Source organism: Balaenoptera ricei, chromosome 10 (genome assembly GCF_028023285.1).
Source record: "Balaenoptera ricei isolate mBalRic1 chromosome 10, mBalRic1.hap2, whole genome shotgun sequence".
In the NCBI taxonomy this organism is placed as follows: Eukaryota; Metazoa; Chordata; class Mammalia; order Artiodactyla; family Balaenopteridae; genus Balaenoptera; species Balaenoptera ricei.
Window position 1 is genome coordinate 8,881,721 of NC_082648.1, and position 23,958 is coordinate 8,905,678.

At 39.3% G+C, this 23,958-nt stretch overlaps 1 protein-coding gene across 2 annotated transcripts in view; it reads right to left on the reverse strand.

Annotated features, from left to right (window-relative positions):
• STYK1 (serine/threonine/tyrosine kinase 1) overlaps positions 1–23,703 on the reverse strand; it is a 52,721-nt gene extending 29,018 nt beyond the window's left edge. Inside the window, exon 1 of one of the 2 annotated variants that reach the window (XM_059935300.1) lies at positions 23,658–23,703. The gene's annotated coding sequence lies outside the window, so the exon portion shown is untranslated. Of the gene's footprint in view, positions 1–19,596; positions 19,677–23,657 lie in introns of those variants that run through there. The other variant, XM_059935297.1, reaches the window with a different exon arrangement.
• Positions 23,704–23,958: the final 255 nt, after the last annotated feature.

Below are 23,958 nucleotides of genomic sequence, written 5' to 3' on the forward strand. Positions count from 1 at the left end.
AATAAATAGTGATATAATTAATTAGTTAATTAACCTCTGTCTCTAGATTCCTCAACTCCTTCTAGCTGGTTCCATTGATACCATCTATCTGCTGGCTCAATCTTCACCCAGGTCCTGAACCCATCTTGACAGAGGCAGTAAGGAGATCAATAGTGATCAGTAGTCTCAGTTCCCTTCTCCCCTTCCTCTCACCATCCTCCCCAGTTTGAGAGGACAAAACCTCGATCCATTTTCACAAGGCATGTCTGGTCACCCGTGCTTTGGATCCAAGCACTGTCCAATCTGGGGTCCCATCCTGACTCCATCCTCATGGGTGGATAGGGTCTTACTGTCCTCTCTGCCTAAATGAATCCTCCTTCATGAGATCAGAACTTTGCTCTATACTCTGGTTACTGAGGTTCTGCTACGAATGGGAAGACATCTCCCCCCAGATAAACACCCCTGCCGGCCTAGAGCCTGAATCATGGCCATCACCCCATCCCTGCTCTATTTCATGTCTACCCACACACCCCGGGACCTCTGGCCCCTGTGTTCTGTTCACGCCACCAAAAACCCAAGTTGCTTATTCTTGCCTGCATTTGACTCTATAACTGAACTGTCCATCTTTACCTACCATCTACCTCTGCAACCTAGTTAGTTTATCTCACATCTCTTGCTCAGGCGTTTGGTCGTAAAGCTGATGAAAATTTAGAGAAAAAAGTCACCAGTGGATACAGGCAACATGGAGATCACTCTTGGCCATAGAAAGAGTAGTGTCAGGGCAGCAGCAGAGCCAGAGAGTGGTGTGGTTCAGGGAATAAATAGAAAGTGAGGATGTGGAGAAAATGTGTTTAGGCAGCTTTTTAAAGATGTTTAGCTATGAATGAGAAGACTAAGATAAGGAGTTCAGGGAGAGCTCTTATAGGTGGTTTGTTTGGAAACTTAGGGCTCCAGCAAGATGAGGAAGGGAACTAGCAACATCCCAGCATGAGGTAATCTTTTATTCTAAAAACAAAACAAATCAAACTTTGAGCCCGAGAGGCATGTTCTAAACCTGAATATATGACAAAGCTTAACACACACATACACACACACACACCTACCCATAGACACACTCACACACAATGACACTGCAAAATAGAAAGATTAATAGAACATGTAAATATCCGATAAATAAAACACATATTTAGAAATTTAATATAAAGAAGTCAGCATGAAAAAAACAAGCAGATTCTCAAACTTGGGCTGTACACTAGAATCTTTTAGCGAGCTTTTTAAAAAAAATACTAGTACTAGTACTGGAGCTCACCACCTCCCAACCCTGGAAGAGATTATGATGATTATGAATCCAATAGATTATGATTTCACCTATCAGCATTGAAAAAAGGAAGAGTATCTCCATGTTTCCCAGGAGATACTAAACTATACCTGGTATTGAGAAGTACTGAGATAGATTACGCATTATATGAATTATGCATAATATGCATATTATGGGTTACTCATTTGGCAAAAATACTTTAGATCCTTGCTTCACCCCTATGTAAAAATAAATTTTAGTTGGAAAAATGACTGTATGTTTTAAGAAACAGAAAAAATAACAGTATAAGTTATATTGGATTGGCAAGGACTTGCTAAATTTTAAAGAAAAGATTCTTTCCAATAGAAAAAAAAAAGAGATCAACCAATGAACAAATAAAAGCATAGAAATTTTATAGCAATAAATAAAATTATTAAGGTGCCAATAAATAAATGGCCATGGAAAATGAAAAACTGAAGAAAACAAATTCATCAAACCAAAATGTTTAACAAATATGGAACCATAGGGGAGTAAAATTAAAGATATTCAATTTAACTAGTAATTAAATAATACACATTAAAAGAAAAACAAGATGCAATTTTTTTTTTTTTTTTTTTTTGCTTATCCACTTAAGAAAAAAATGAAAGAAAGAACTTTGATGCACTGAGGAGCTTTATTAAAAAGCTCACTCTTTTTCAGTTTTTTAAGGAACCTCCATACTGTTCTCCATAGTGGCTGTATCAATTTACATTCCCACCAACAGTGCAAGAGGGTTTAAAAAAAAAAAACAACAAAAGCTCACTCTTTTTTTTGACACATTATCAAAATTTCAACATTTACAGAAACAAATTTGGCAATATGTAAATGAAGAGCCTTAAGGACATTTATAATTTTGACCCGATAATTTCTATCCTAGGAGTCAATTATAAGAAGATCTTTTTTAAATGGAAGATGTTTCTGAACACAGACAAACATTTTTATTGTACTGTCATCTATTTCTCTTGAAAGCAAAAATATACATTTACTTCAAAATAATCCCAGGACTTGAAGGAGAGTGGGTGGAGATGTAAAAAAAACAAGATTGACCATGTGTTGAAAAGTGTTGAATTAGGGTGATTAATACATCGGTAGCCATCTTCCCATCCTACCTACTTTTTTCTGTTTTTGTATAGATTTGAAATTTTCTACAAAAAAAGATAAAAAAGATATCTTTTTTCTATAAAAAAGATAAAAATTTAAACAAATTGTCATCAAAAAGAGTGTAATGGTTAATTTTTGTGTCAATTTGGCTAGGCCATGCTACCAGGATATTTGGTCAAACATTATTCTAAATGTTTCTGTGAAGGAATTTTTTAAATGAGATTAACATTTAACTCAGTGAACTTTGAGTAAAACAGATTACCCTCCATAATGTGGGTGGGCTTCATCAAATCAGCTGAAAGTCTTCATAGAAAAAGACTGACCTGCCCAGAAGAAGAGGGAATTCTGCCAGCAGACTACCTTTGGATTCAAACGGCAACTCTTCCCTGGGTTTTCACTTACCCTGAAGATTTTGAACTTGCCAAGTATCCATGGATTTCATATATCTTCATAGATTGGATAGGTAGATATATTGATGACTGATAGATAGCTAGATAAATACACACACACACACACACACACACACACACACACACACACTTCTTGCTGATTCTATTTCTCTGGAGAACCTTAACTAATACAAAGAGGGATGTTAAATTTTTCTATAGCTACAGAGTGGAATACTATAAATACATTAACTTTATGTTCATGAAAATTTTTAATAAATGGGGAATTTTAATGGTAGCACATTAAATGATAAAAGCAGATTTTTAAAATATACATATATAAGCGAAGATCACACCGGTACTGGTTAGGGGGAAACACCTGTGCAGGGGAACCCAAAAGAGAAATATATCAGAATGTTACAGCAACAATGGTGACAGTAAGATTGATTTTTTTCCTCCATTTTTTATTTTTCAGATAGTCTGAATTAAGCCTTCATTATTTTATAATAAAAAAATGAAAAGGAAGAAAGTCTGGAAGGCAGAAAAATTTGAAAGCAGAGACATCAAAAGAAAACTGGCTGAGGGTGACAGAAAAGACAGAAGAAAAACTCTTCTTTAAAATCTTCTTCTTAACTAGTGATCAGAATTAAAGATAAGGTAGAATCACTAAGTCAAGATTTATGGCTTCAAAGAGGGCTCTCTTGGCTTAAAGTCAAGGTGAAGCTCTGACGTTTATCAAGTCCTTTCTTATTGCTTGCTGGAGGCATTATCTTTCCTATCTGGGAAACAGACAAGTTGGAACTTTCGGGAACAAAGTTAATATATCATCTTCATCAAACTGTGGTATAGTAGAAAGAACACAGGCACCAGAGGTGGAGATGCAGAATGGATTTATCTCAACCTTGTAAAGCCTTGGTTTTCTAATTTTTACAACTGAGATCATCATGACCACTTAGCTCAGAGGATTCTAGTGAGAATTAATAAGATTGTAAAAGTGATAGATGCAAAAATCCTCAACAAAATACTAGCAAACGGAATCCAACAGCACATTAAAGGGATCATACACCATGATCAAGTGTGGTTTATCCCAGGAATGCATACACAAATCAATCATTGTGATACACCGCATTAACAATCAAGTATGCACAAATCAATCAATGTGATACACCACATTAACAAATTGAAGGATAAAAATCATATGATCATCTCAATAGATGCAGAAAAAGCTTTTGACAAAATTCAACCCCCATTTATGATAAAAGCCCTCCAGAAAGTATGCATAGAGGGAACTTACCTCAACATAATAAAGGTCATATATGACAAACCCACAGCCAGCATCATTCTCAACGGTGAAACACTGAAACCATTTCCACTAAGATCAGGAACAAGACAAGGTTGCCCACTCTCAGCACTATTATTCAACATAGTTTTGGAAGTGTTAGCCACAGCAATCAGAGAAGAAAAAATATAAAAGGAATTAAAATTGGAAAAGAAGAAGTAAAACTGTCACTGTTTGCAGATGACATGATACTATATGTAGAGAATCCTAAAGATGCTACCACAAAATTACTGGAGCTAATCAATGAATTTGGCAAAGTAGCTGAATATGAAATTAATGCACAGAAATCTCTTGCATTCCTATACAATAATGATGAAAAATCTGAAAGAGAATTTAAAGAAACACTCCCATTTACCATTGCAACAAAAAGAATAAAATACCTAGGAAAAAACCTACCTAAGAAGACAAAAGACCTGTATGCAGAGAACTGTAAGACACTGATGAAAGAAATTAAAGATGATACAAACAGATGGAGAGATATACCATGTTCTTGGATTGGAAGATTCAACATTGTGAAAATGACTATACTACCCAAAGCAATCTACAGATTCAATGCAATCCCTATCAAACTACCAATGGCATTTTTCACAGAAGTAGAACAAAAAAAATTCACAATTTGTATGGAAGCACAAAGGACCCCGTATAGCCAAAGCTATCTTTTGAAAGAAAAACAGAGCTGGAGGAACCAGGCTTCCTGACTTCAGACTATACTACAAAGCTACAGTAATAAAGACAGTATAGTACTGGCACAAAAACAGAAATATAGATCAATGGAACAGGATAGAAAGCCCAGAGATAAACCCATGCACATATGGTCACCATACCTTTGATATAGGAGGCAAGAATATACAGTGGAGAAAAGATAGCCTCTTCAATAAGTGGTGCTGGGAAAACTGGACAGCTACATGTAAAAGAATGAAATTAGAATACTCCCTAACACCATACACACAAAAAAGCTCAAAATGGATTAAAGACCTAAATGTAAGGCCAGACACTCTAAAACTTATAGAGGAAAGCATGGGCAGAACACTCTATGACATAATTCACAGCAAGATCCTTTTTGACCCACCTCCTAGAGAAATGGAAATAAAAACAATGATAAACAAATGGGACTGAATGAAACTTAAAAGGTTTTGCACAGCAAAGGAAACCATAAACAAGACAAAAAGACACCCTTCTGAATGGGAGAACATATTTACAAACAAAGCAACTGACAAAAGATTAATCTCCAAAATATACAAGCAGCTCTTTCAGCTCATTATCAAAAAAACAAACAACCCATATCAGAAATGGGCAGAAGACCTAAATAGACATTTCTCCAAAGAAGACATAAAGATTGCTTACAGACACATGAAAGGATGCTCAACATCAGTAATCGTCAGAGAAATGCAGATGTAACTACAACGAGGTATCACCTCACACCGGTAAGAATGGGCATCATCAAAAAATCTACAAACAATAAATGCTCGAGAGGGTGTGGAGAAAAGGGAACCCTCTTGCACTGTTGGTGGGAATGTAAATTGATACAGCCACTATGAAGAACAGTACGGAGTTTCCTTAAAAATCTAAAAATAGAACTACCATATGACCCAGCCATCCCACGACTGGGCACATAACCTGAGAAAACCAGCATTCAAAAAGAGACATGTAGCACAATGTTTATTGCAGCAGTATTTACAGTAGCCAGGTCATAGTAGCAACCTAAGTGTCCATAGACAGATGAATGGATAAAGAAGATGTAGCACATATATATAATGGAATATTATTCAACCATAAAAGGAAATGAAATTGAGTTATTAGTAGTGAGGTGTATGGACCTAGAGACTGTCATACAGACTGAAGTAAGTCAGAAAGAGGAAAACCAATACTGTGCATACATTATATATGCACACATATATATATATGGAATTAAAAACAATGGTTTTGCAGAAGCTAGGGGCAAGACAGGAATAAATATGCAGACGGAGAGAATAAACTTCAGGAGACGGGAGGGGGAAGGGTAAGCTTGGACGAAGTGAGACAGCGGCATGGAGATATATATACTCCCAAATGTAACATAGATAGCTAGTGGGAAGCAGCCGCATGGCACTGGGAGATTAGCTCAGTGCTTTGTGTACGCCTAGAGGTGTAGGATAGGGAGGGTGGGAGGGAGACAAAATAGGGAGGGAAAAAAAAAAAAAAAAGATTGTAAAAGTGTTCTTCAATGGTAGTAGTTACAAGTTCCTCTTCTAACAAGAATTCATGTGTGTAGCATAATTACTTTTCAGACCAAGGGGTCCAACGTACCATTCCTGAATAATATACTCTACTTGACGGTCTCTAACTCTGATTACTACTGGCCCACCACAATGATTTCAAGAGAGTGTGGCTTTCCTTCAAAGCACTGGCATAAATGTGGATAAAATCCCTTTCTTCTTAACACAGGCACAACATAATGAAAGTGCCAAAAGACTTGCTAAATGTTAAAGGAGAATAGTTGGAAAATAAATTCAGTGAGCAAAAAAACGCAGAACCACCGCGTGTGCGCACGCAAATATGGCGAATGTGGGTGTGGGTGAGTAGGGTGCGTAGGCGTGTATTTTCTTAAATAGAAGTGAGCGATTCTTCTATAGCTGGCCTGTTATCTTAATATAGCCCCAGTGCAGCCCAACAGCTGGCCCCATCTCAGCCATCTGCCTTTGTCCCTTTCTTCCCTGCTCTGAACTTATATGCATGAGGAAGATGCTTTGTTTTTAGATGCTTCTTTCCTTGAGGTCTTTTATATCTTCCACAACAAAGGCCAAAAAGGCATACTCCCAAGCTTCAGCTACCTTTCAGTTTTTATTACAAGTCTCAGAAGTATAGCCCAATGCATTTCTGAAACCCAATATACCCATTTCTGCTACTATTTAGCTGTGTACTCTTGAGCAAATTACTTAATTTCTCTTAAAACTCATTTTTTTTCACCTGTTAAATTGGGTTTACAGTATTATCTAACTCCAAGAGTCGCTGTAAGAATTAAATGATCCTTAGAACAATACCTAGCACATAGCAAACAGTAGCTATTATTTATTCCTATAATAATTATAGAAATAAAAATATTCCTATAATAATAACTATTATTATTATTATTCAAATTATGATATCTTCAAATGACCTCTCCTTCTGGATAAGATTTCATACCAATGTCATGACATAATAGCACAATTAGAATACTCACACATCTGTGTATCACAGGAATAAGAAAATTATTTCCTGAAATCTAAATTTAATGTATCCTTATAGTAAATATTACCAGGCTTGTACTACAATTTTCTCACCTTCCTTCTGTGAAGTATCTGATTTTTTTAAATCTTAAATTTTCAACTTTTGTGTTCTTTTTTATAAATTGCTTCATAGTTTTAAAATTTAAAACATCATATACTTACAATAAAAGTAGATAAAACTGATTGTAGATTTCCTTTCCCCAACTCTAACCCCCTCCCAGATTTAAACCAGTGTGGCTGAAGGAGCTTTTTGAAAGTTTCAGCACCCAAGATGCATCAATTAAGTCCGAATCAGAGTCTCTGGGAATGGGAACAAAGTACTGGGATCTGCTAAAGCTCTGAAGGTTAATTCCAGTATGCAACCAAGTTTGGGAACTCTGCCTTAAACCCGCATTACCTTCCTTTCTTACTTAATACAGAGGAAACTCACCAGGCTCTAATTTAATAGATAAGGTTCTGGGACTTTCCTGGTGGCACAGTGGTTAAGAATCCGCCTGCCAATGCAGGGGACACAGGTTTGAGCCCTGGTCCGGGAAGATCCCACATGCCGTGAAGCAACTAAGCCCGTGTGCCACAACTACTGAGCCTGTGCTCTAGAGCCCGCGAGCCACAACTACTGAAGACTGCGTGCTTAGAGCCCGTGCTCCACAACAAGAGAAGCCACCGCAATGAGTAGCCCGCGCACTGCAACTAGAGAAAGCTCGTGTGCAACAACGAAGACCCAACGCAGCCAAAAATGAAAAATATATATTTATTTTTAAAAATACATAAGGTTATTTTTATTTTTTCATCTTTATTGGAGTATAATTGCTTTACAATGTTGTATTAGCTTCTGCTGTACAACACAGTGAATCAGCTATACGTATACATATATCCCGATATCCCTTCCCTCTTGAACCTCCCTTCCACTTTCCCTATCCAACCACTCTAGGTCATCACAGAGCACCGAGCTGATCACGCTGAATAGATAAGGCTCTAAATTGGCAGCTATGTTTTAGTACTCTCTCTTTCGCTCTCTTTGGCCAAATATTATCATTCCCCTGTGTTTTAATTCCTAATCTATAACATAATGTATTGTCATTCTTACACTACCTAACCAGAGACATTCTGACAAATGACATAAAACATATGAGAGGACATTTACAGTTTTAGAATAAAAGGATTTCAGAATCATGTTCCACCCTCCCGCACCCAACACACACACACACACACACCCCACACACGCCCACTGCCATCTCTTCTGAAGTTCCCTTGCTTCCCACAGGTAAAGCTTTTCTATAGTAATAACTTGGGGATCTGTTAAGCTTTGTTAAGGTATTCCAGAGAACTTCAAGCCAACTCTGCTCATTGCCCTATCATTTATTAGTCATACTTTTTCTCATATATCACTACTAATAATCTTTAGGGAGACAAAGTTCAATGCATCTTAAAAAAGATGATATGAGATTCACCTAGGAGAAAAATCTGATATCGAATGAATTTTAAATAAAGCTATACCTGTACCAGCGTGGATGCCAGTATAATGAGGCCCTGGCATTAATCTTCAGGCTTCGGCTGCCTTCTGCCCTGGAATTCACCATATTTTCCTCACCCAGATTATTTCTCAATAGAAAGTTCTAGGAGAAATGTACAGTAAAAGGGAAGAAACCTCTCCTAATACAGGCAAAGGAGTCACGAGATCTAAGTAATGATTCTGGGTCAGCAAGTTCTTGTGTGTGACCTTAAACAAGTCAATTAACATCTCTTTGGCAAAGGGTTGTATGTAAAGCACCAAGAAATAATATGTAAAGAGTAAAAATACAAGGCATTATAATTATTTATTGATATCCAATGGAGAATATTCAAGAAAGCAGAACTATGATGAAACCAAGTATGTATAAAATATATTTACATAGTAGAAGAGAATTCAGAAGTGTAAAACCAGAGAAAGATGGACAACAGGGTTTTTCTCTATCCTTCTAAGTAGGGAATTTAATACCTTATATCATTCCCTCAAAAGGGGTATGCAATCCTGTCCTTCTACTAGAATCTCTATTTGGTGTCTGTCAACAGACTGAAATCTACAGAAAAATCAATAACTGTAAATGCACCCCTACAAAGATGCAGAAAGCAGTTTAAAGCAAAGGGATGCAAAGATTACCTGAAACTCCCGCCACCCTCCTGGGTTCTTGATTTGTCCTGGGAATAAAAATGTGGCAGGGACATGAACTTTAAAGGTTTGCTTGATCTTACATTTTGAAATGAAAGAGCAAAAAAGATCCCAAGAAAGATAGGACAAGAGAACAACGATCATGAGGTTAGTGTCTAAATTCCAGAGGAAAACCCTCAGAGTTGTTGCCTAACACATTCAACTGAACAACAAAACTATATTAAGTACTGTTCACCATCCCTTGCTCTGGTTTTTTCTCTATATATCTCTCCTAACATATTTTGGACCTTTTTCCAGGACCCAGGTAGCAAGATTAAATTCAGGTATTGTATCCGTGGACCCACATTATCTTTCCCTCCTTTTCCACTAAACCCAGGCTCTTTTCACGAGTGAGCATGGAGCAGAGTTCAGACAATAAACCAAATGAAGCAATCTGCTTTGGACTCCACCCTTAACTGATATTTATGCTCGGCACAGCTTCCTTGATACTGGTTTTTGCTTCCTGCTACTGCCTAGTACCTTTTATGGCATATAGTTAAAATGACAAACACTTATACAGTGCTCACCATGTGTTCGGCACTGTTCTAAGCACTTTACATATAGATAAAGAAACTGTGTCACAGAGAGGTTAAGTAACTTGCTCTAGATCACACAGCTAGTAAGCAGGGTTTTGGAACTTCAACCCAGGTTGTGTGGCTTTAGAATCTGTGTTTTTACATTATACTATATACTGCTTCCATAGCAGACTCTCAAAAACTTTTTTTCTTTTTTGAAAATTAAAATTACCTTTAGGGACTTCCCTGGTGGCGCAGTGGTTAAGAATCTGCCTGCCAATGCAGGGGACACGGGTTCGAGCCCTGGTCCGGGAAGATCCCACATGCCGCGGAGCAACTAAGCCTGTGCCACAACTACTGAGCCTGTGCTGTAGAGCCCTCGAGCCACAACTACTGAGCCCGCGTGCTACAACTACTGAAGCTCGCGTGCCTAGAGCCCATGCTGCACAACAAGAGAAGCCACCGCAATGAGAAGCCCGTGCACCACAACGAAGAGTAGCCCCCGCTCGCTGCAAGTAGAGAAAGCCTGCGTGCAGCAACGAAGACCCAACGCAGCCAAAAATAAATAAATAAATAAGTTTATATTTTTAAAAATTACCTTTAATATTGCTTTCGGGCTTTTTTAAAATTGAGATATAATTCGCATACCATAAAATTCACCCTTTTAAAGTATACAATTCAGTGCTTTTTAGCATTTTCAGAAGGTTGTGCAACCACACTGCTAGACTATTTTAATCCCCCTCCACAAAAAAAACCCTGTGCCGGTAGCAGTCACTCCCCAGTGCCCACCTCCCCGCTCCAAGTCCCTGGGCAATCACTAATCTATTTTCCGTCTTTAAAGGTTCACCTATTTGGGATATTTCATATAAATTGAATCATACAATTTGTGACCTTCTGTGTCTGGTTTGTTTCACTCAGCAAGTTTTCAAGTTTCATCCATTGTATTAGTGGGGATTCTCTGAGAAACAGAACCAACAGGATATATAGAGAAAGACATACATAAGAGGAGATTTATTATAGGAATTGGTTCACAAGGCTATGGAGGCCAAGAAGTCCCACAATCTGCCATCTGCAAGCTGGAGAACCAGGAAATCTGGGGCTAGAATTCAATCTGAGGCTGGAGGCCTGAAAACAGGGGTCCCAGAGTCTGAAGTCCATATTTCTCCTTATGCCAATAATGCATGGTCTTAATTACTGCAGCTGTGTAGTACGTTTTAAAATTATTAAGTCTGGGGAATTTCCCTGGCGGTCCAGTGGTTAGGACTCAGCGCTTTCACTTCTGAGGACCTGGGTTAAATTCAACCCCGGGTCGAGGAACTAAGATCCCACAAGCCGTGTAGCGTGGCCAAAAAAAAAAAAAAAAAAAAATTAAAATTATTAAGTCTGAGTCCTACAACTTTGTTCTCTTTTTGAAGATTTTTTTGGATACTCTAAAGTCCCTTGTGTTCCCTCTTATATGAATTTTAGAATCAGCTTGACCATTTCTGAAAAAAAAATCTGGAATTTCAGCAGAGACTGCATTGACTGTGCCCATCAACTTGGGAGGACTGCCGTCTTAACAATATTAAGTCTTCCTACTTCCTACAGGATGTCTTTCTACTGATTCAGTTCTTTCATTTCTTTCAATGATATTTTGTAGTTTTCAGTGTACAAGTCTCATTTATTGTTAGCATTTGCAGGTCTATGGCCTCTAAAGGTTAAATCAGAATTTGTGTATGGTTTGGTGATACCACAGAATGTTCTGTGTCTGAGAAAATCAGTTCTAGAACAGGTTGCACAGTACATGTCTCCTAGAAGCTGGCCAGACATGCCTTATATAAGATAATAGAAGCCCACTACTGATCTCTCTCATATCTGGATAAGTACACAGACTATACAGCACCACACTCTGTAGCTCTCAGTGTCAGAAACCAGTTTATTTTCTTTGACTTCCTGAGTTGGTCTCAGTTTCTTAGGTTGCCATGAATTGGCAGGACTAGAGAATGTAACAAAAGAGTCACATCTCTAAATTGCTAGCAACATAAATGTTTCTATAAACCTAACCTACAAAAAAAATCTGTTCCCTGGGCACCCAAAATTTGTTTGATTAAGGTTGAAATAAAAGCCACAGAGGTGCAGCCTCCAATACAGCTGTTAAACTCAGATATAAAGATATGGGGATTTCCATCTAGCACAGAGTTCTATCCCAAGGTTCAGTGAACTTTTTCAGAGTGATTGATCTCACACACTATCTAGCTCTCTATAAGCCCACAACCTGTGGCCTTGCTGATACTATCAAGTTTTTATTGCCCATCTGTTTGTAGATAACCTAAGCTCATACTTTTATTTGTAAGTCAGCTTGCCTCTAGTTCCCAGTGCATTAACTCAGTGAATTAAAAATAATCAATTTTAATATCAGCCCAAGAAAAGCAGACCTAGAAAGATAAAGGTGGTGGTGATGAAGGGGAGGTGCTTTACAGACAATTACAAAATAGCGTTTGGTTAATCTACATTTCTTTTTTTCCCAATCCTAAAAACTTGGAGTGTTCTTCAGAGTTATTTATTTATTTATTTTTGGCCATGCAGCATGTAGGATCTTAGTTCCCCGACCAGGGATTGAACCCGCGCCCCCTGCAGTGGAAGCGTGGAGTTTTAACCACTGGACCACCAGGGAAGTCCCTTAAGTTATCTGCATTTTTATGGTAGCAAGTCATTCAGAATAATCCATGGCTGTTTTAAGAACTTCCTACTGCATGTGGAAACTAAGATCTAAGTGAAAAGGTGACTCGCCTAGGGTCAGAAAATAAATCAGAGATCTAATCAGATGTGGGACCTTCTGATCATGAATCCATTATTAGACCATCTTAAGAGTGGAACATGTGTGAGGACAAGAAAGACAGGGCATGAAATCGAGGTCACTTGGTGTTAAGGGAGCTATTTGGGCTTCAAGAAGGGACGCAAACGCAGCAGTTTCACCTTTCAGTGCCAAAAAGCCATTCTACTCCCACACCATAAACCACCACTGTATCTCCTGTGCCACTACAGACACAGCTCCCTGCTAAAGAAACTATAAAAACAGCAACCCTGCCTTCCATTTCTTATTCTGCTTTACAGGTACACTGTGAGATGCAACATGAACTCCACAAATGCATTCTAAACATGTACAACCAGAAGGGCCCTTTGAAAGCAACCAAAAAAGCCCTAACCTCCATAAGTAGCTGGTGAGGAAACTGAGGCACAGGATTTCGGTGTCTCCCAACAGCTAATTAGAACTTAAGCTAAGACTAGCCTCGTGTGCCTTGAATGTCCATCTGGTGCTCTTTTACTATAATTTTCCACCCTTCAAGAGGCTGACTGGATATTTGATCTCTTCTTTAAGTTAAGTTTTGTACAGATGAGGATAAGGAGGAAGATCCTAGTTCTTAGAATTCATAATGTGCCTATAGTTTCATAGTTTCTTCTGCCTGCCAGGCCTTTGGGTTGTATATGTGTCTGGATTAACCTCTGGAAATCTACCCCATACGTTTCCAAGGTTTTAGAGACTTTACATTCCAGTTGTATTTTCCTTGCTGGCACTGCAGGGCTTTAAGAATATTCTTGTGAATATTCTGCTTATTTATCCCTCCCCCAAAACTCATTTTGATTCATACTAAGATATCAGCCCCAAGGAACACTCAAGGGGTGAGGCACTGGAACCTATGGGGAAAGACCACGGAGGTAGGAGGCAGGGCAGCTTTAGACCACACTGGTTGGATTTGTGGAATCTGCTTATAAATCCGGTAGAAAACAAGGCAGTCAAGACAGATTTTCAGCATTCCCAAGCTCCCCTCCCCCTTCCTTGAACCACAAGCCAAGCTTGTCACTTCTACTCAGATAAACAAGTCCTTTCCTGCTGCTGTAGCCTCTAACTAGCCAGAGGCAGCACTGACTTTGACTCTCAGCTGGAGGGGCATTGTACAGCACATAGGCAAGGGTCAGCAGGCGATTTCCTTGTCTGGGTTAAGCTAACCCCATCTGACTTAAAAGGGACTTCGGAGAAGTTGATCCTAATGACACAAACTAGGGGTGGCTGGGTCTACAATTGGTCTTGAAAACTGATTATTCTCAGAAAAAAATAATGCTTAAGATCATCTTCTCTAAGCTCTAAATTATCATCTTTGGCAAATATTTTTCATCATTCAGGTGACAGCATAATATGAATATAACATAAATGGTGTCTCCCGGAGTTGTTCAACCCAACACCCCACATTTATCCAACAAAACAGTACATTTGGTTAAATCATTCAAAACGATGATCGGATGAAAACTAATAATTTTGAAGTCTTCTCCAGGAAGCTAACTGGCTTAACATATGAGTATTATATATGTATTATTGAGATTTTTCTGTGGCTACAACGTACACTTTGAAACACATTTTTTTCTTAAACTTTAGCATGTGCTACAATTTGTTCTTAGTAGAATTCCAACATAGCCTAGAATTATATACATATAATAATTTTAATTTAGATCAATGTTCTAGAAACAGCACCATATATCTATGTATTTTGTCACCTGACAACTTTAAGAACCACTGTTAAGTATACAAAGATGGGGCAGTTTACTATGACTGAAGGTATAAGATGTTAACAGCTGTACAAGAAAAAAATTGAAGCAGGTTTCCCTTTCATTTATCATTCTTGCCAGTAATTTAGTCGATGAAAGTATAAAAGTGTAGGTCCAAAAAATTCAATCACTATCTTCAAGTTGCTATGATCATGCAATTGTCAAGAATTGGTTTTATTGAGGTGGAGTGGCCAAGAGGGTGGAGTAAAAGACCCTGAGCTCACCTCTGCCCACCAGCACACAAAAATTACAGCTGTTTACAGAGCAACTAGAGATGAGAATGCCCTGAAGACTAGCAGAAAAGATTTTTCAGGATTAAAGATACAAAGAAGGAATCACAATGAGATGAGTAGGAGGAGCAGAGAAAGGTCTAATCAAGACCCACACCCGCAGCTGGGTGACCCACAAACTGGAGGATAATAACAATTGCAGAGGTTCTCATCAAGGAGTGAGGTTCTGAGTCCCACACTGGGCTCCCAAGCCTGGGGTTCCTGCACCAGGAAGTTGAGCCCCTAGAATGCCTGGCTTTGAAGGTCAGTAGGGCTTGCACAGGGAGAGTTGGAGGGCTTGCATAGGGTGAGTTGCATAGGGAGAGCTGCCTTGGAAAAAGAGACTCACTCTTAAAGGGCTCACACAAAATCTCACATGTTGCAAGACCCAGTGAAGAGTCAGTAGTTTTAAAGGAGCTTGGGTTAAACTCATGTGCTGATCTTGGAGAGCCTCCCAGAGAGGCAGGAAGAAACTGGGATTCCCTCTGGGGACATAGATGCTGACAGAAGCCATTTTGGGAACTCATTCTACTACAAGAACACTGGTGCTGGTGAATCCGAGTGGGGCCTGAGCACGGAGGCCTCCTTTTGTTCACCACTTCTTATAGGCAAGACTCCAGCCTCCATGACCTTCCCTGAGTTCCAAAGGGCGGATTTGAACAGTTGCTAATCTAGGGAGGAGCAGCCAGGAAACCACCTGAGGAAAGATTAAGGGGACCAGAGAAGCCCATCAAGATTAAGAGACGACCACCTGAGATGAGATTAAGGGAGGGCAAGCCCTGCTCATACCCTAATCTTGTCAGAGACCCCACCTTTGAACCACTGCTGTAAAACCCTTCATCAAATCCTCTGGGGTTGAGACACACAGTTTTTTGAGGCAGAAGCCCAGTGTGTCTCCCTTTGCCTGGCAGAGTATTGAACAATAAAGCCATCCTTTTCTATTTCACCCAACACTCTGTCTCCAGGATTTGATTCGGCACCAGTGTACAGAGAGGCCGAGCTTTCGGTAACACTGGCAAGCACCGTTTTGGAATCCTCCCTCTAGCCTATTAGCACCAGGGGCTTACCTGCCCACCAGCCAGTAGACACCAGTCCTAGGACCCCACAGGCCAAGAAACCAGCCATATGGGGGGAACCAGCCCTGGGAACCCCCCCACCTCAAGCCCCACAAGCAGTCACCCAAGGACCCAGTTCCACCCTCCAGTGGGCCAGCATCCTCCACATGAGGCAGGGCCTGAGAGCCACTGGCTGGGGGCAAGCCCTGCCTACCAGCACACCTACAGTAGTCAGCTCACCACAACAGATGGGCCCTATAGGATGTCTCCTGTATAAGCCACTTCTCCAAGATCAGGATATATAACCAACCTAATATATGTGTGTGTATATATATATATATATATATATATATATATATATATATATACACGGGGCTTCCTTGGTGGCGCAGTGGTTGAGAATCTGCCTGCCAATGCAGGGGACACGGGTTCGTAGCCCTGGGAAGATCCCACATGCCGCGGAGCAACTAGGCCCGTGAGCCACAACTACTGAGCCTGCGCGTCTGGAGCCTGTGCTCCACAACAGGAGAGGCCGCGATAGTGAGAGGCCCGCGCACCGCGATGAAGAGTGGCCCCCGCCTACTGCAACTAGAGAAAGCCCTCGCACAGAAACGAAGACCCAACACAGCCATAAATAAATAAATAATTTTAAAAAAAAAAAGACTGCAAGAGGTAACTGTTCATAGAGTCAATACAGTCAGAGAAAGTTAAGCCAAAAAAAAAAAAAAACCCTGAAAAAATAAATAACAAACAGAAATAAACAATTACCAGGTAAAGAATTCAAAGCATTAGTAATAAGGATGTTAACTAAATTAAGGAAAAGAATAGATGAACACCGTGGGAGTTTTAACAAAGAACTAGAATATATTTTTAAAAACTCAATCAAAAATGACGAACTCAATAACAAATAAAAAACACACTAGAAAAAAAAAACACACTAGAAAGAATGAATAGCAGACTAAGTGATACAGAAGAACACATACGTGATCTGGAAGATAGAATAATGGAAATCACCAATCATAACAGCAAAAAGAAAAGCAAATTTTAATAAATGAAGTCAATCTAAGAGATCTCTGGGATAACATTAAGTGCACCAATATTTGCATTAAAGGGGTTATCAAAGGAGGAGACAGAGGGAAGGGGATCAAAACTCATTTATAATCACTTCAAAAAGAATAAAATACCTAGGAATAAACCTACCTAAGGAGGCAGAAGAACTGTACTCTGAAAACTATAAGACACTGATGAAAGAAATTGAAGATGACACAAACAGATGGAAAGATATATCCTGTTCCTGGATTGGAAGAATTAATATTGTTAAAATTACCAGGCTACCCAAGGCAATCTACAGATTCAATGTAACTTCTATTAAAATATCAACGGTATTTTTCACAGAACTAGAACAAATACTTAAGAAAGTTGTATGGAAACACAAAAGACTCCAAATAACCAAAACAATCTTGAGAAAGATGAGCAGAGCTGGAGGAATCACTCTCCCTGACTTCAGACTAGACTACAAAGCTACAGTAATCAAAATAGCACAGTACTGGCACAAAAACATACACACAGATCGATAGAACAGAATAGAAAGCAGAAATAAACCCATGCACTTATGGTCAATTAATCTACAACAAAGGAAGCGAGAATATACAACAGAGAAAAGACAGTCTCTTCAACAAGTGGTGCTGGGAAAACTGGACAGCTACATAAAACAATGAGATTAGAACATTTCTTTACACCATATACAAGAATAAACTCAAAATGGTTAAAGGACCTAAATGTAAGACCTAAAACCATAAAATTCCTAAAAAAGACCATAGGCAGAACACTCTTTGACATAAATCATAGCAGTATTTTCTTGGATCAGTCTCCTAAGGCAAAAGAAATAAAAGTAAAAATAACCAAATGGGACCTAATTAAACTTAAATGCTTTTGCACAGCAAAGGAAACCACCAACAAAACAAAAAGACAACCTATGGAATGGGAGAAAGTGTTTGCAAATGACACAACCAACAGGGGCTTAATACACAAAATACACAAACAGTTCATCCAACTCAATATTAAAAAAACCCAAACAACCCAATTAAAAAAATGGCCAGAAGACCTGAATAGACATTTTTCCAAAGAAGACATACAGATGGCTAACAGGCAAATGAAAAGATGCTCAACATCACTAATCAGCAAGGAAATGCAAATCAAAAGCACAATGAGATATCATCTCACACCTGTCAGAATAGCTTTAAATAACAAATTTTGGAAGGGATGTAGAGATAAGGGAACTCTTGTACTCTGTGGGAATGTAAATTGGTGCAGTTGCTATGGAAAACAGTATGGATGTTCCTCAGAAAATTAAACATAGGATTACCATATGACCCAGCAAATCCACTCCTGGGTGTATATCCGGAAACATGAAAACACTTATTTGAAAAGATACATGCACACCAATGTTCAAAGCAGCATTATTTATAATAGCCAAAATATGGAAGCAACCCAAGTGGCCATCAACAGACAAATGGATAAAAAAAGACGTATATACATTATATATGTATATATATTGGAATATTACTCAGCCATAAAAAAAGAATGAAATTCTGCCATTTGCAGCAACATGGATGGACCTAGAGAACAGCATGCATAGTAAAATAAGTCAGACAGAGAAAGACAAATACTGTATTCACATTTACTTGTGGAATATAAAAAATAAAACAAATGAAAGTATATAGCAAAACAGAACAGACCCACAGATATAGAAAACAAATTAGTAGTTACCAGTGGGGAGAGGGAAGGGGGAAGGAGCAAGATACGGGTATGGGATTAAGAGATAACAAACTACTTTGTATAAAATACATAAGCAACAAGGATATATTGCACAGCACAGGGAATAATAGCCATTATTTTGTAATAACTTTTAACAGAGTAAAATCTATAAAAATACTGAATCACTATGCTGTACACCTGAAACTAATATAATATTGTAAATCAACTATACTTCAATAAAAAAGAAAAAGAGAAGACAAATTAAGAAGGAAACCGAAATTCGGTAAACGAAGAACAGCATTATCAGACTGCACAATTTTTAAGCGTGATTACAGATATTATCTCATCTCATTTAAATATCACAACAACCCCGTGAGGTAATTACGTTCTTAATTATGCATAAGAGATGAGGAACTGAAGCTGAAAGCAGGGAGCCCAAGGCGGCACTTCTGAACGACTGTATTGTCCTGTGACAAGTCCTGTAAATCCTGTATATGCTTGTTTCTATATATCTCCCCTCTCCTGACGGCCTCCTCTCCAGTAATACACAGAGACCCCCTCATCACTTTGCTTTCTGGCTGCCTCTGTCCTTGCCAGAATTGCTGAGGCAAGTTTAGCCTCTCCTTAAAAAAAGACAGAAGCCAAAACCCACGAGATGCTTGTTCCAAAGAAATACAGATTCATTCACCTGGTAATCGCTGTTCACATAAAATAGAAACAGCCACTCGCAACCATCCCACTTTCGGCCGCCTCCCTTTTTTTCTTCCCAAACATCAAAGTCCACCCAGAGCTGCATCACTGCCATCCCCCTCCCACCCTTAGTACCCCCAAACCCTTTTTACTACCGTGTCCTTCCTGTGGTCACTCTGTATTTCAGATGAAACTGGCCCAGCCAGGAAAAAAAAAAAAAAAAAGACTGTTTTGGGTAGGGCAAAGCTGTGCCGTCCTCAAGGAAATGCTTTTCAGTCCCTCCTTCCCACTGTGGGGCGTGGCTGCCAGCAAAGGATGGAGTTTGGGCGGGTTCCCCACAAAGGAAAGTCTGCGGGCACTGAGGTTTCCGGGACTCACCACACATGAACCAGCAGGAAACCTCTGCCGAAACTGTAAAAGGTGGACTTGTTGCTGATCAACTTATTCATTTCCTTCACTAGCGATTGCTAGACAGGTATAAAGGAGACGCCTGTCCAGGTGAAATTATAGTCATGATAAAGCGCAACAGCGCCACCTCCTGTGCGACCCAATAACAGCTGCCTTCATTAGTGCTCAGAATGGTCAGGATTTGACTTTAGCTCCAGGGACAATCGCAACCCCAAGTCTTTACTGGGTGCACCAGATTATGTTGACCACTGCTATGACATGAGGCAATAGATATGGGACAAGTGAAAATAAAAATCCCAGGAGTAGGTAATCAATCATTCACAAATGCTTTTTACATAATCCGTGTGCTCGATTCTCCTCTAGGGATATAGTGATGAACAACTAGTTAGGTTACTGGCCCATATGGAATTTATGTTAACTTTTTAAGTTATTTATTTATTTATCTATCTATCTATCTATCTATCTATCTATCTATTTATTTATTTATGGCTGTGTTGGGTCTTTGTTGCTGCGCCTGGGCTTTCTCTAGTTGCAGCGAGCGGGGACTGTTCTTCGTTTCCGTGCGCGGGCTTCTCATTGCGGTGGCCTCTCTTGTTGCGGATCACGGGCTCTAGGCACACGGGCTCCAGTATTATTTGTGGAATGTGGGCTCAGTAGTTGTGGCGCATGGGCTTAGTTGCTCTGCGGCATGTGGGATCTTTCCAGGTCTCGAACCCGTGTCCCCTGCATTGGCAGGCGGATTCTTAACCATTGTGCCACCAGGGAAGTCGCCCCACGTGGATTTTACAATCATAGGAGACACTGAAGAAAATACACAGCTGGGAGAATTCCAAATTAGATACTAACACCTGATACACGTTCTATTCAAGAAATATAGGTCATAGATTGAATAGACGACCAGTTTGCTCAGCATTGTTAACAAACTAAGCAGAAATTGGGCATCATTAGAACAGAAAGAATTTGGGTGCAATGTGATGTGGCACATTTAGAGACTGAGGTACTTCAGTTCTCTAGTCTTTGCTAGTAACAGTTTTATTTCCTTCGGATCTCTTAAAATAGGATGAATTGTACTGAATGCCACTGAATTGACATTTAAGAATGGTTGATGGTTAATTCTGTTATGGGAATTTTACCTCAATTTTTAAAAAAAGAATGGATGAAGTCTCATCAGTCAAATTTTCTTCCCATCCTTTATGTCATAATTGATGAATAAAAGACACATGAGGGGCTTCCCTGGTGGCGCAGCGGTTGAGAATCTGCCTGCCAATGCAGGAGACACGGGTTCGAGCCCTGGTCTGGGAAGATCCCACATGCCGCGGAGCAACTAGGCCCGTGAGCCACAACTACTGAGCCTGCGCGTCTGGAGCTTGTGCTCCGCAACAAGAGAGGCCGCGACAGTGAGAGGCCCGCGCACCGCGATGAAGAGTGGCCCCCGCTTGCCGCAACTAGAGAAAGCCCTCGCACAGAAACGAAGACCCAACACAGCCAAAAATAAATATAAATAAATAAAAATTTTAAAAGATAGTCGCATTATTAAAAAAAAAAAAGACACATGAACTGATCTGAGCTTTATATTATGTAATCTCCTACTCTACTTCCCCAAAAACCCTGATCTCCTTGAAGGCAGAGACCATGGCTTACTCATTTTTGTAATTCCTGCAGCATCCAACATACTGCTAGATACCCATTCTGATACACAGAATTGTGTTTAAAAATCTAGTTTTTGTAAAGGACCCACTACAGTCATAGAAGTAATAACCTCTAGGACCTAGAAATTTTTTAAAATATATACAGATAGAACAAAGGGGGATTCAAAAGTTTATTCTCCAATTTTAATAAACAATTCAAATAAATGATGAATTTTTAAAATTTCTGAGATAGAGAAAACTCTGGAAATAACTGCACAGACACAGAAACACCTACATACATGCTAGATAGAGAATCTTAAACAGAAGCTATAAACAGGAGGCATATATGTATCACTGGTCCCACACATATATGCATGAATAAGGTGTCTAGATACCCCTTATTTCTCTTTTCTCTCCAAGTGTTCATTCCCTTATAATTTCAATTATTACCTCTGCCTCAAATTTCTGTCCCTCTTACTCATTTTCAGCAATGCTTCAGTCCATCCTTCCCTGCCAGATGGCTATTTCGGCCTCGCCATTCGTTCAATCAGCATTTATTGAATGCCCATTTTCCGCTCTGCCCATATTAAGTACTGAACAGCAAGAGGTCACACTGAAATATATACTGGGGACCTCTTCATTCTGCAGTTTAGTCCATACACACCTCTACCAGATCCTCTAAATTCCTACAACAACACTCGTTCCTGTGTTATTTAGTGTATTCTGTCGGATTCTACAAATGTGAGGAGGAATTCCAGCTTGAAGACTGGTGGGGTGGACCCTCCTGAAATCTGTTTACGTGAGGCATGGAGAAAGCCCTAGAAAATTGTTAATTATAAGGAAAGAGTCAGAGCAAGAAGGCTTTGCCCAATGACAAGAATAGAATGATGTTCAGCGTTGTGTCTGTCTCTTAAAGTCCTTTGGCCTAGACCTCATAACATAACTGAGCCTCAGGAAAGGTGACCGTAAGTACAACTGGGAGAGTTATTTCACAAAACAGAAAAACAAAACAAAGCCAAAAAACTATGATAGACTTTGGGTAGCATTGCTTTGGAACTGTTTCAAAGGAAGTTAACACAAAAGCGAGGCAAATGGATTCTTCCAACTTTATCTGAAAACAATCCAACTTCACCATAGGAGGGCAGCAGGGGACCATACACAGCTTCACAGGCCCAGAGGCTTACAAAGGTTTGCATGGCACATGGAAACAGAACAATGATGCAAGCTGTAAACAGAGTCAGCAATGGACTCGCTGCAGCAATGCCCCCCACCTAAATGGGGCGTCTCAGGAATTGAAAGAACAGTAGATATTGCCAACTAAAAATTGTCACTCGCCATCTGGTTCTACAAGGATGAAGTCACTAGCCACAGCAATCCCTGACCTTCAACACACCTTAAAAGGGGTTCAGGGTGGAGATCAGGAATGAGGGTCTCTGTGCTCTGGGAAAAACTGGCAGAACAGGCCTTCAGATAGTTAGATATTTTCAGGAGGAGATTTTATGAGCCCAATTTCTTGCATCTTCTGATATCTAGAAAAGCACTAAAATCACTCACGTAGGCATCTGCTCCTGGTGACCAGCAGTAACCCTCTGCCAAAATGTGAGCTTGACTGCACATACCCCCTTCTCTAATATCTTATATATACCGACATTTCCCCCTACCTCTTCAGAGCAGTGAGGACCATAGCCCAGGAGACATCTTCTCGTTTCCCTATCTACTGGCTGGATGACAGCAGGACAAGCTGAAAACATGTATTAAAGACAACAGACCCATAGCAAGGAAAGAGATTTTATTCCTAAGAAGCCACTGGGAGGAAAATTGCCCATGGGAACCACTCAACCAAAAGCGTCCATAAGAAAAAAGTGTATTATAGTAAGCCACTGAAATTTACGATGGTTTGTTACAGCAGCTAGAATTAATTACCCTGAGAAATGCAGGCATACCACTTTTTCAGAGCCACTGTTCTCCACATAAATAAAAGGGAAATAAAAAGTCTTGCAGTAAAGGTAAAAGATAATCTATATAGTGCTCGGTACATAGGATACATTAGTGAGATATATGTAAATTGTGAGGAAAATACGAAGGTTTGCTTATGTTTTTATCTTGAAGTATATGAAAGTAAGCTTTCTCACTAAAATTCACTGTATTTTTATATAAAAGAGTGACAATGGAATACTCACTGAATCTGCATGTCAGAGGGTCACGTGTCACGTATGCAGGATGAGGTATCCTGAGAAAAGAAATGCAATTACATGAAAAAAGGGGTTGATAACTTACATTTGTTTATATATGTTTAACATAATGCAATCTATAATGATATCAATGTGGTTTATTTTGTAAAATCAAAACCATTAAATAGTATAATCCTGGCAATACCTTGAAATGAGAAGTAATAAATTGTCCTATATAGATGCACCTGTATACTTAAGAGAATTGTCACATTTAAAATGTTATCCACTTTTCTTTTATATGAAGGCAGGT